We start from the raw sequence: 12,546 nt of genomic DNA, 5'->3' as shown, positions 1-12,546 counted from the left end.
TAATGTTACCAGGATTTGAGCATAAGCACATTGGTTTTACATTTCTGGAATCTTTCTCTTCTTAAAGAAAAACTGAGAGTACTTGCCTCCGTTGGGTGCTTTTTGAACCTCTCTGATCATTCAGAGATTCTTATTATGTATGTGGCAACATGCCAGTAAATTCTTGTAGGACCCTGGTGTGTTACGTATCATGGCTTTGTCATGAGAACTTTCTTCAAGTGTGGCTTTCTGAGATCCGTGTTCATCTAGCTATTAATTTCCTTTAATAGAAAAGGACATTTCTATTAAACATTTCCTTTCATTCTCCTAGGTAAAGACATAAGACATTTCATCCATAGCTTCCTTGTTTATTCAAATTTGTATTTAGGTGTGAATATGTTATATATTATGTGATATGTTATATATCATATTGTTGGCATATACATAAAGTTATTGAAAATACATATATTGGTGTCTGTCCTTGGTTCCTGGCACAGGAATCTTTGTGGTTTCTGAAGTGATAAGAGCACTGGGATCTTGTTCTGATATTTGGTCTTTGAACCCATCCCTGACACAAGGCTCCTTAAACCCTTGTAAACTCCTAAGGGATTCCTAGGTGACGATCCTGATCCTCAAGGAGCATCTTTTGTTCTGTTGAGGTGGCTGAAGGTGGGCTCCTGGCTGGGGGGTGGGGGTCACCAGGAAAACTAAACCATGTTTAAAGGCTTGGAATCCTCAGCCCCCCGCCCATCCTCCAGAGAGCAGAGAGGGGCTGGAAATGGAGTTAATTATTGATCATGCCCTACATGAGGATGCCTCCATAAAACTCCAGTAATAATTTAGAGGTTTGGAGAGCTTCCAGGGTGGCAAACACATCGACACACCAGGATGCTGATAGACTTTGGGGACAAAGTCTATCCTGTATGTTGAACACAATTAATGTGGACCATCCTTTCTTCCTACTCCCTTAAGACAAGAGTAGCATCTCTGTTGCTTCCATCTATCAGAGTATAATATAGCATACTGAATTTCTCAGATCCTAGAATACACTGCTTGTTAAATATATACACTGATTTTCTAGTTCATCCGGTTTTGTACGCTAGCTTCTTGACTTACTCTGTGTACACCCTGTTGTGTCAAATGCCCACGCTTGGCCCTTGAGTTTGTCTGATACAGAGACACAAGCCACACAAATAGACTAAACCAATCTCTCTGTTCTCCTTCTTTTTATCTTCCTGCTGTGTTTCCCCCTCCTCTTTTTCTCCCTCCTTCTCTCTCTCTCTCTTGCTCTCTTTCTCATTCTCTAAATTCAGACTGTCAACAGGAGAGAGACTCTGGCAGGCTCCCTTTGGGCTAAGTGCCCACTTAGTCCAACAATCAGCCACGATGCCTGAAGTTCCCCCTTGTGAACTGGAAGGGGGAACAGGTGAGGCCATTCATTTGGGATGGCCAGACATTCCTGGACTTGTCTGGTATCAGAGCAGAGCAATCTGTACTTCCTCGACGCTCAGCATTTTTCATCGAATTGGACCAAGAAGAGAGCTTTCAAGAGCTTCGCTAAGAATTCCTGCAGTGATCTAATTTCAAGGCCGATGTCTTTTTTGGACAGTTACGTAACAACAATACCAAATAATCAACGTTTCGTGCACACGTCATCATTTTGCCACTCGTCATGCCAGGTTGTAACTAAGTAAGTAAGTACATTAATGCAGTGATCAGTGAAACTCCACGTGTTTCCTTTAAAAAAATAAAATAAAATAAGCCTCAGACGTTTACACGAACAAAAGTAAATTTCTGAGTTCTTGCAAAAACACAAAAGCCTTAGAGTTTGTTAGGAAACTTGCAAGGCTCTTGGCATTCAAATTGCTTTTACAAAGCCATCCTGGGATGAGTCAAGTATAATTGAATCAGGAACATATGGGTTATATTCTCCCTTAAATATACATGGGTATAAAAATGAAGGGGAAGAGAACTTGCCAAATGTGTTACCAAAACAAAACACTTTCAAAATAACTTGAGACAGTCAACAGACCCCAAACACAGCTGTGTTCGCTTACGTCTAAAAAAATGCATTTTTCCCTTCAACGTCTTGATATGTTAATTTAATTTCTGTTGAGCGCCTACAGCACATTAGGCACCTTAGAGAGCTCACCAAGTCTGCAGCAGGGGCTTCCTATTTGTAAACACGAACTCTTAATGAAATGATTAGCATAATTTTCTTCTGGTTTTCCACGTCTATTTGAATAATTGGGGTTTTTTTGGTTTTGTTTTTTTAAGTCTGTGCAGCACTGGGCATCGTTACCAGTCCCGTTTCTGCGATGGGTGTTTATGGTCCTAAACCACTGAAGGGCAGTACGCTTCTTAGAGAGGGTGAACTTGGATTTGGTTTCCACCAGAGAAGTGGTAGGTGGCAAGAGGCTGTGTCACCTGAGAAGGCGGCCCCCGGGGGAAGAAGAAGTGTCAACACCGAGTCCTGACTGACACACTGTGGCACGGTGATCAGAGCTGAACTTTATTAGTATTGTCCTTTCCTTTAACTTTTGTTCTTGTTTTCGTTTTTTATTTGTTTATTTTGAGAGAGACAGAGACAGTGCGAGTGGGGGAGAGACAGAGAGAGAGAGGGAGACAGAGAATCCCAAGCAGGCTCCGTCCGCACTGTCAGCACGGAGCCTGACATGGGGCTCGAACTCCCAAAACCACGAGATCATATCCTGAGCCGAAACCAAGAGTCGGATGGATGCTTAACCAACCGAGCCACCCAGGCACCCCCTTTCCTTTAATTTTTGTAATGCCAGATTTTCTCAGTTCGTCTGAGCAATTGTATTGTGTTCAGAATTTTTTTCATTATTTGCACATTTGCCTTTTAACACAGTCAGTTATGATTTGGGTCACAACACACAGAATTATCTAGCTCTCATGAGGTCTATATTGACAACATGGAACCCGCTCGGGCAGAGCATGGCCTCGTGAAAGTGCCTTCTGGAAAGGGAGTTGCTTACTTTATTTTACTCACCAGGATCACCAGATTCCTGATGGCAACAGGAGTCAGGATCTGTCCAGGCCAGGTAAGTTTCAATAATGTATTTTAGAGTGTTCATTAAGTCTAGAATTTCTAAAGGCAACAAAAGACGGGTTGATCGTAACTCATTCTTACATTACATTTTGTAATAACAATTGATACAGTTTTTACTCTACAAGAAGCACAATCTAACTATATCTAGCCCACAACGGGACTCAGACAGACTTTTCCAGTTCTGCCTTACTAGGGAGCTGCTGGAAACCCTTAATCAGTGTGGCCAGGAGAACAGTTTTTCCTCTAGACTGAAATCTTTCCCCGATTTTTCCAAGTTCTGCTGATCTTGTTTGCACGTTCCTTAGCGAATATGTTTGAGGATGTTACTGCCCGGATTCAGAGTCCTTACTATATGCCATTTGCAGAAAAATTTCCACCTGTGCTGATGCAATTTCTGAAAAATCACAGTTGGTATAGACTAGCAGTGACATTCCAATGCTGTCCTGGGAATATTGCTCCCTATAAAATGCCATACCAAAATGCACCGTTTTAAAAATGTTTATTTATTTATTTTTGAGAGAGAGAGCAAGGGAGGGGTAGAGAGAGAGGGCGACAGAGAATCCCAAGCAGCTTCCAGGTTCCAAGCTGTCAGCGCAGAGCCCGTCACAGGTCTCAATCTCACAAACCCGGAGATCATGACCTGAACCAAAGTCAGACACTTAACTGACCGAGCCACCCAGGCACCCCACTACCAAAATGCATTCAAGTAATCATCTTCCTCTGGGACAGTTTTCTTTCTCCACTGGAGAGGTCCTGCACTCTGGTTGTTTATAATTTGAGTGCTATTTCCCACACAACCTGTTCGGCTCTGCTGGGTCCCCCCTTCCTAGAGCAATGAAAACGGTGATCATAGGAGGAATAACTTCTTGACCTAAAAGTGGATTTTTCCCACCTCGGTGCTCCCCTTGCCCTGCTTTTCAGCCTGTTGGGGAGTTCAACTCAATAAATCTTTACAAGGTGTCTGTTATGCCCCAGGCACTGGGCTAGTTGCCAAAGATATAAAGGGAAACAATACATGGTCCCTGCCTTCCAGAAGCATATGCCTTGGTTGGGAAATGAGAAATATGCAATTCCTACAATGTAGTGGAAAGATGCAGTGGATGCGATGGGTGCAAGGAGAAATGGCACTCGGCCCCAGCAGGGGAAAGGGGAGGGAGGGGTAGGTAGTTTTCCATGGCTGCCGTAACAAATAACCACACAGCTGGTAGCTTAAAGTGATACATACTTATTCTCCTACAGTTCTGGGAGTCAGACGCCGGAAACACTGGGTCAAAACCAAGATTTTGAGAAGGCTGCCCTGGGGAGAATCCATATGTGGCCATTGCCAGCTTCTAGAACTTTATTTCTCTCGTTCCTTGGCTCATGGCCCCTTCCACCATTGCCAAGGACAGCTTTGTAGCATCTTCAAACCTTTCTCTGTCTGATCGTCACATCACCTTTTCTCCCGTGTGGTCAGATCTTCTACTCCCCTCTTGTGTGATTGCATTTAGTGACCACCAGATAATCCAGGATAATCTCCCCATGCCACAATCTGTGATTTAATTAAAGCTGCGAGGTCCTAGAAGCTGAATCTTGGGGGTCCCCATTCAGCCTAGCATAGGAGGTGGTATAAGGAAGCTGGGAAAGGGCACTCTAGTGGAAGGAATGAGAAGGTGCAGTGGCATTAGATAGCACAGAGCGCGCGGAAAGTGCTAGCAGTTTAGTACTATTGCAACATTGAATGTAAGGCAGGTGATGCTTAGGCAGGAGGGAGGGGCCACCTTGCCGAAGACGGCATGTGCCATGCTAAGCCATTTGGGTTTTATTTTGTAGGTTTTAAGGTGTCGTCACAGGTTTATAAGTAGGGCCATGAGGTGGTCATTTAGCATTAGAGAGATCATTCTGGAAGATAGATTTAGGCAGGTAGCCATTTGGAAGATCTCTTTGGATGGCAGAGAGAATAACCCTTTGTCTCTTATCTATTACAAATATTTTTTCCATTTTGTCATTTCTTTATTATGAGTTCTTTCCGTATCGAAGATGGTATGTAGGGGTGCCTGGGTGGCTCAGTCGGTTAGGCATCTGACGCTTGATTTCGGCTCAGGTCGTGATCTCGCAGTTTGTGAGTTCAAGCCCTGCGTCAGGCTCTGGGCTGACTGTGTGGAGCCTGCTTGGGATTCTCTCTCTCTCTCCCTCTCTCTCTGCCCTTCCCCCACTGATTCTCTTTCTGTCTCTCTCTCTTTCAAAATAAATAAATAAAGTTAAAAAAAAATCTTGTAAAAAAGATTGTATGCAGACAAATATATCTATCCTTTTTCTTGGGTTTCGTTCGGGATATCATATGAGGCATTCAACCTACCTCAGCTCCATATTTCCTTAATTTTTATGTTTTCCCGTTATAACATTTAATTTAGTCTCTTTGAAATTTATCCTGGTATAAATTAAGTATAAATTTTTCCCACAAAGCATCATTAATTAATGTTACTACCATTTATTGAGCATTGGCGCTGGGCCAGGCACTATTCTAAGTGCTTTGAATGAAGTGGCTCATTTAATTCTTATAACAACCCAATGAAAGTCATTATTATCCCCATTTTGACAGGACAAAAGTGAGACAAATGGGGTTAGTAACTGGCTTACTTCTAGTATGAGTAAGTCGTACTTCCAGTAAAAGTAAGGCCATGTATTCATGTCTAACTGGCTCTAGGGTCCACTTGGTTTTAACTCTCCAAGAACATTCCACCTCTCTATACCAAAGCCAGCTTTCCCTTGCTTAAAAAATATATATTTATATATGTGTGTGTGTATCATTCCTTTTCTTCTTTTCCTTCCTTCCTTCCTTCCTTCCTTCCTTCCTTCCTTCCTTCCTTCCTTTTTCTTTCTTTTTTAGTGTTTATTTATTTTTTAGAGAGAGACAGAGGATCCAAAGCAGGCCCATGCTGGCAGCAGAGACCCCAATGTGGGGCTCTGTCTCACGAACTGTGAGATCGTGACCTGAGCCAAAGTCGGACTCTTAACCAACTGACCCACTTGGGCCCCCCGTTCCTTTCCCGATTACAAAAGTAATACATAATTGAAACAATTTTAGAAAAGTCAGAAAATAATAGAAGAGTACAAAGTCAAAAACTAAAAACGTCTTTAATCTTATGCCCAGAGATAATCAGTATTAATTTTGGGTGAACTGCATGTTCTTCCAGTATTTTTTTTTTAAGTTTATTTTTTTATTTTGAGAGGGACAGAGACAGCGCAAGCAGGGGAGGGGCAGAGAGAGAGGGAGAATCCCAAGCAGGCTCCACACTGCCCAGCACAGAGCCTGTGCTCCGGGCTCAAAGTCACAAAACTCTGAGGTCATGACCTGAGCCTAAATCAAGAGTCAGAGGCTCAACTGACTGAGCCACCCAGGCGCCCCCTAGTTTTTGTACACATATGTAAAAGTATCTATTTAAGCATTTATGCTTAGTGCTTTATTTTGAACATTTCCTCAAGGGCTGTGTTCTTCTGCAAGATTTTTAAATTGTAAAGCATAACTTATAAACTTACAAATTATTGTTATAAGTTGCAGTTGAAACCAGTTTCTAAAGGTTAGACATTAAGGTTTTTTCCTTTTTAAATTTGATGAATACAAACACCCATTCTTGCACATACATCCTTGATTATGTTCAGGGGTTGAGACTGTTGGATCAAAGAGTTTGTACACTGAATTGCCTTCCAGAAAGTGTTACTATTTGATCCTCCCTCTACCAATATATAAGAGAATGCCAGTTTCCTCAACATTTTTTTAGTGGTCTCAGTGGATGTGTCTATGATTATTAGTATGGTTGATCATTATGACTTAGCACTGCCTTTACGAATTGCCTATTAAATCCCTTTTTTTGCTCCTGTTCAGCGATATTCTCTTACTGCTTACAGTTTAATGTACTTTATTAATGTTTGTTTATTTATGAGAGAGAGAGAGAGAGAGAGAGAGAGAGAGACAGAGTGTGAACAGGGGAGGGGCAGAGAGAGAGAGAGACATAGAAACCTAAGCAGGATCTGGGCTATAAGCTGTCAGCACAGAGCCTGATGCAGGGCTTGGACCCACGAACTGTGAGATCATGACCTGAGTCGAAGTCGAACGCTTAACCGACTGAGCCACCCAGGCACCCCCTTAATGTACTTTAATATATACTATATACTAATATTTGTAAGTCACTAAATATATATATGACTAATGAATATTAGATATCTATCTTTTCACTCTGGCATATAGCAAATACATTTTTCTAGTGTATCCATTGGTCTAATAATGTTTTTTGGTGTTTATTTTTATTTTTTGAGAGACAGAGAGACAGCGCGAGCAGGGCAGGGGCAAAGAGAGAGAGGGAGACACAGAATCCGAAGCAGTCTCCAGGCTCCGAGCTGTCAGCACAGACCCCCATGCGGGGGTCCAACTCAGGAACCTGCAAGATCATGACCTGGGCTGAAGTCGGAAGCTTAACTGACTGAGCCACCTAATTTTTGAATTGGGGTAATTGACAGTGGGAAGTTTCAAAATTCTATTTAGATGAATCCATTATCTGTTTCCTTTGTCACTTCTTTGCGTTTCTGAATTTAAAAACAAAAACAAAAAAACCTCAAACAAAAGAATGAATAATATCATGAACATTTTGGGGAGAGAAAAATTCAAAAACCAACTCAAGGAATTCTATTAGAATGCTGATCAAAACACAAAGGGATAGAAATGATTAGAGAATTACCCTTGGAAAGATAAGAGTGAGTAGAGAGGCTGGGTATCCGCAGGTGAGGGAGGGGGAGGGGGTCAGGGCAGAGTGGAGGGTGAAAGGAGGGGATCAGGGCAGATTGGAAGGCCAGGGACAACCTGGAGGGCAAGTGAGATTTCCCTGATCTCCTTGGGGAACAGCCCTCCACGGATACCTGGTCCGTCCTCCACCCTGTCTTTCTGGAACCAACCCAGCAAGGCCTATACTGTTATCTCCAGTAGTGGGGAGATAACCTCCAGGGGGGAGATGTGAAAGCCTACCCAGATTTTTCATGGGTCCCTGGATTCAGCTATATCACTGGAGAACAGAGAAAGAAACAAAAGCATTGATACCTTTTTAGATTTCTTTCTCAGCTTTTGACCCTCCCTAATTTTGCTTTCATTACCTTATAATTTAGGATGCATCTTTCTGTCCACTCCATGGTTTTTTCTTTAGTATTATTATGGAAATTGGGAAGTACAAGTAAGTAGGAAGATGTACTAATTACTAATAACAGTTTATTTTTGTATTTTTTTATGGGGGGAGGGGCACAGGGAGAGCAAGAGAGCGAGAGCGAGAACAGAGACTCCCAAGCAGGCTCCACACTCGGCACAGAACCCAGTGCAGGACTCGATCCCACAATCCCGGGATCATGACCTGAGCCGAAATCAAGAGTCGGGTGCTCAACCAACTGAGCCGGCCAGGCACCCCACTAATAACATTTTAGAAACTTTCGTATCAAAAAAGAAAGAAACTTACATATTTGCAAACTCTTCTTCTGAAATCCAGCTTCCTCTCAACTGCCGCGTTCCTCCAATTCCTTTCATTTTGAGGAAAGGAAGGAAGTATAAAAATAAAAATTACAGGGAAACTATAAAGGGAAAGACCTCAGAAATCAGGCCGCAAGTTATCAAAGGCTATAAAACGCCATTTTCCCCCTCTTGCATCCCCAACCCTGTTCTCTGCAACACTCCCACCGTCCTCACAAGCTGGAACACCAGTGGGGTATGCCTTTGTGGTACTGATGGTGGATAAACAGAGTGGCACACGTGGGGTTCGGGGTTCAGAATGAGAATATGGATCCGCGTCTCACCCCGCATCAGTGTTTCTTAAAGGAAAGAAAGGCTTGCAACGAGCCAGGCCCAGGCAGATTATGATGTGGGGAAGGTCGGCCTCCATGGCCTTCTCTCTCTCCCCCTTTCCCTTTCTCCCTGCACTCTGGCATCTCTGAACCTGCCCACTTCCTACAGCGTCTTGCTCTCAGCCAGCTGCTATACGATGCTACCGAAGAATTTCTCTGGCAATGGCGTGAGCATGTATTTGCTCTTTGGAAGTAGCTTCAGGGTTAAGGAATCCATTTTTTTTAATACACACCAGGAGAAGGAAACTTTATTAAAAGAATCGTGCCCAGAAACTGGGGCTTTGAATCTTTAACACCTTCTAAATGTGATATTCTAGTAGGCGTAAGGAAGGTTTTCTGGTTACTTTGGTGGGGAAAGGGAAATGAATTTGGGTTAAAAACTAGGAGGTTTGGGGGGCCTGTGGATTGTGAAAAGCAGAAAGTGGAGGGTAACTGAGTTGTGAAGATTCTAGGAGGTGGATTGATGGAAATTATGGAGTCTGCTTTACGGAGGTAAAAACAGAAAGGAAAGTAAGATTGTGGAGACATTTCTCTGGGGGAGAAATGGAGGGCTGGGTAGTATTTACCTGAAGCTAAAGGGTCGGGTCTTGGACCTAAAGGGAGGAAGAAAGGCTGGACCACCCAGAGAAGTCAAGATCAGCACAGAACCCAGTAACTGGGGAACTCCCATGCCTAAAACAGTCGAACTTACAGGAAAAGCCCAAATTTCTTACCGCAGCTGGCCGGGGCCTTCCTAATCTGCTCCCCGGTTGAGTCTCTCTCTCTCCTCACTGTACTTCAGCCGCATCTACCTTCTTGAAGCCTTCCAAACACCACACGTGGTCATGCCTCGCTGTCTTTGAATAATCCGTTCTCGTCCCCGAGATCCACTTCCTGTGCTGGCTGTCTGAACAAGTGGGCACCTTTCAGGAGTTAACCAAATTATCACCACCACCACCCCCGTCCCCCACCGCCCCGCCGAGAACCTCCCTGACTCCTCTCTGCTGCACTTTTGAAATACTAGGTGTGGCAGTCCATTAACATTTATCACTCTTTCTGTCATTCTTTCTTTGAGATGAGCTCAACAAAAGGCACCCGTACTTTAGATTTGAGTAGCCAGTCCCTGACATCATGCCTGGAAAGCAGTGGGGTGTCAAAACATTCTCCATAAATGAGGAGGCGGGGGGGGGGGGGCAGCGGGGGGGAACAGGAAGGTTCTAGAAAGGAAAAAGGAATCTTTTGTGACCTGATTTGATGACCATTGTGATACATGCCTGTGACTTAATTTTCTTTTCCTTTTCTTCAAGGTGGTGACAGTGAGAAATTACTCAAGAGAAGGATTGGCTAAGTGAGTAACTCTCGGCTTTGATGGGGAAGACACCTGTAGCGAAAGCTGGTTGGCCCCTGTGGTCCGAACAGCACTGAGAGTCTGGGCGTGGCTTCCCTGTGAACACCTTGCCCAAATGCCAAAGGCTTTCCCGCCCTCCACAAAGGCAGGCAGGGCAGACCATTCTCTGGAACAGACCAGCTGGCACATTCCTGAGACCCAGCCCTGGAGTGTGGTCACTGAACTACAAATCAGTAGTTCCCAACCAGAGGAGATTTTGCTCCTTCCCCCAAGGGATGTTTGGAAACGTCTGGAGATATTTTTGTTGTCATAGCTAGCATGTTGGTGGGGGGTGGGGGGTGCTGCTGGTATCTAGTGGGTATTGGCCAGGGACCCTACTAAGCATCCTACACACACAGGAAAGCCCCCACAGCAAATTCTCCAATCCCAGTGTTAATACTGAGGTTGAGAAAGCTTGCTCTAAATAGTGATGTCATGGGCGGGGTTACCAATTCTCAGAAACACCATGACTGAAACTCTCAACTCAGAGCACTCCACCCGGTGACTTGGGACCGGCACACCCTGAAGCGTACTTCGGCATCCTTAGCAGATCCCGGGTCAGGTGACGCTACTGCCCCAGATAGTGGCCATAACTGCCCACAGCCCATGTTCATCACTTGGGGGCCTTGCCTTACCCTCCACTGAGAAATCACAGGCCATCAAGCTCGGTGTCTCAGTTTGTGTCCCTTTTACCACCCATTTCCTGGCAACAGCACCTGCACTGACTTCTGGATCCTCAGTCTCCTCGGCTGAGATCCTCACCTTGAACTAGAACGCATCCTCTTTGGACTCCACCAAGAGCTTGGTCCACCAGTCAATTCCTCTTTATGTCTAAACTCTCTGGAACCTTTGGCTCCTTCCCTTAGTCTATAGATGATATAGAGATACAGATGTAGATACAGATATAGATATAGATATATAGATATAGATATAGATATAGATATAGATATAGATATAAAGAATGAAGAATCTTATGTGTATATATACGTATATATACGTATATATACACACATATACGTATATATATACGTATATATACGTATATGTGTGTATATATGTATAAGATTATACATGTATAAGATTCTTAATTCTTTCTTTTAAAAAATTAAAGAAACTTTTCTTAATCTGACGCTTCTCAAATCTTTACCTTGTATCCCTCCGTCCCATTCTATTCCATTCATCTGAATGTATATTCTTCCTGTAAAAAAATGTCAAAACTTTGAAACAAGTTCAAGCCCGCCTATGACTCACCCATACCAACCAGCAACAAAGTCACCACTAGTAATCAGTTTGGTGTTTCCTGCTAGAACTCTGTCTGTGCATTTTATTCACCATAGAATATAGATTTATTTTGTGAAGGGTTCATTCTCCCAAGAATGGCATTATTCTGTGCGTATCGTTCTACAGCCATTTTTCCCCCACAGCTTGATTTATCTCAGTGCCCTTCCTGTCCCATTTATTATTTATTTATTTATTTATTTATTTATTATTTTTCATTTTATTTTTTTTAAATGTTTATTTATTTTTGAGATGAGCACTCAAGCAGAGGAGGGGCAGAGAGAGAGAGAGAGGGACAGAGAATCCGAAGCAGGCTCTGCACTGACAGCAGAGAGCCTGGTGCAGGGCTCGAACTCATGAACCACGAGATCAAGACCTGAGCTGAAGTCAGACGCTCAATGGACTGAGCTACCCAGGTGCCCCTTTCCCATCCCTTTCTTTCTTTCTTTCTTTCTTTCTTGCTTTCTTGCTTTCTTGCTTTCTTGCTTTCTTTTTTTTCCTGCAATGCAGGGGCTGGAAATCTGGAAACTACTTCCTAGGCTCCCTTGCCAGCATATTTCCAGTTTAGCTTCCATGAATACAGGCTCTTGCTTGATATTTGGAAGGTAGAAGAGAAGCAGAGGCCATTATTGCCTTAGAAACAGGGACAGCTCGTGGGCAAACACGGTTTCTGGACATCCTTCTGTGAGTTGCCTGCTTGGGTACTGCCGGCAGCTGAGAGCATCGCTGGCATTTTCCTGTGATCCCTGATGGTCCTGATTTCCCAAGTGTTAATATTGCCTTTCCCAACTTTTTGCTTCCCCTGTCCTTTCAACAGTTGTGTGAGCCCCGAATCCCTTCAATTAAATGTTTTCCTGTTTAAGCCACCTGAATGATTTCTCTGTTCTTGACTGAACCCTCACTGCTGGAATATTGCGCCCAGAAATGGAAACAGTCCCACAGGATGGGGCTCTAGGATTAGGTATTTGATGTGGTTATATTCGAAGGCTGT

General features: G+C 43.5%; 1 long non-coding RNA gene across 1 annotated transcript; it reads right to left on the bottom strand.

Moving 5' to 3' along the window:
* Nucleotides 1-2,470: 2,470 nt before the first annotated feature.
* LOC131484077 (uncharacterized) lies at nucleotides 2,471-9,797 on the bottom strand. Its single transcript, XR_009248001.1, has 3 exons — nucleotides 9,603-9,797; nucleotides 8,530-8,590; nucleotides 2,471-3,082 (listed from the first exon to the last, which is right to left on the bottom strand). It is a non-coding gene; the product is annotated as an uncharacterized LOC131484077 (long non-coding RNA).
* Nucleotides 9,798-12,546: the final 2,749 nt, after the last annotated feature.

Source organism: Neofelis nebulosa, chromosome 8, assembly GCF_028018385.1.
Source record: "Neofelis nebulosa isolate mNeoNeb1 chromosome 8, mNeoNeb1.pri, whole genome shotgun sequence".
Lineage (NCBI taxonomy): Eukaryota > Metazoa > Chordata > Mammalia > Carnivora > Felidae > Neofelis > Neofelis nebulosa.
Note: the sequence above shows the minus strand (reverse complement) of the source record. Positions and strands in the feature narration are given on the sequence as shown.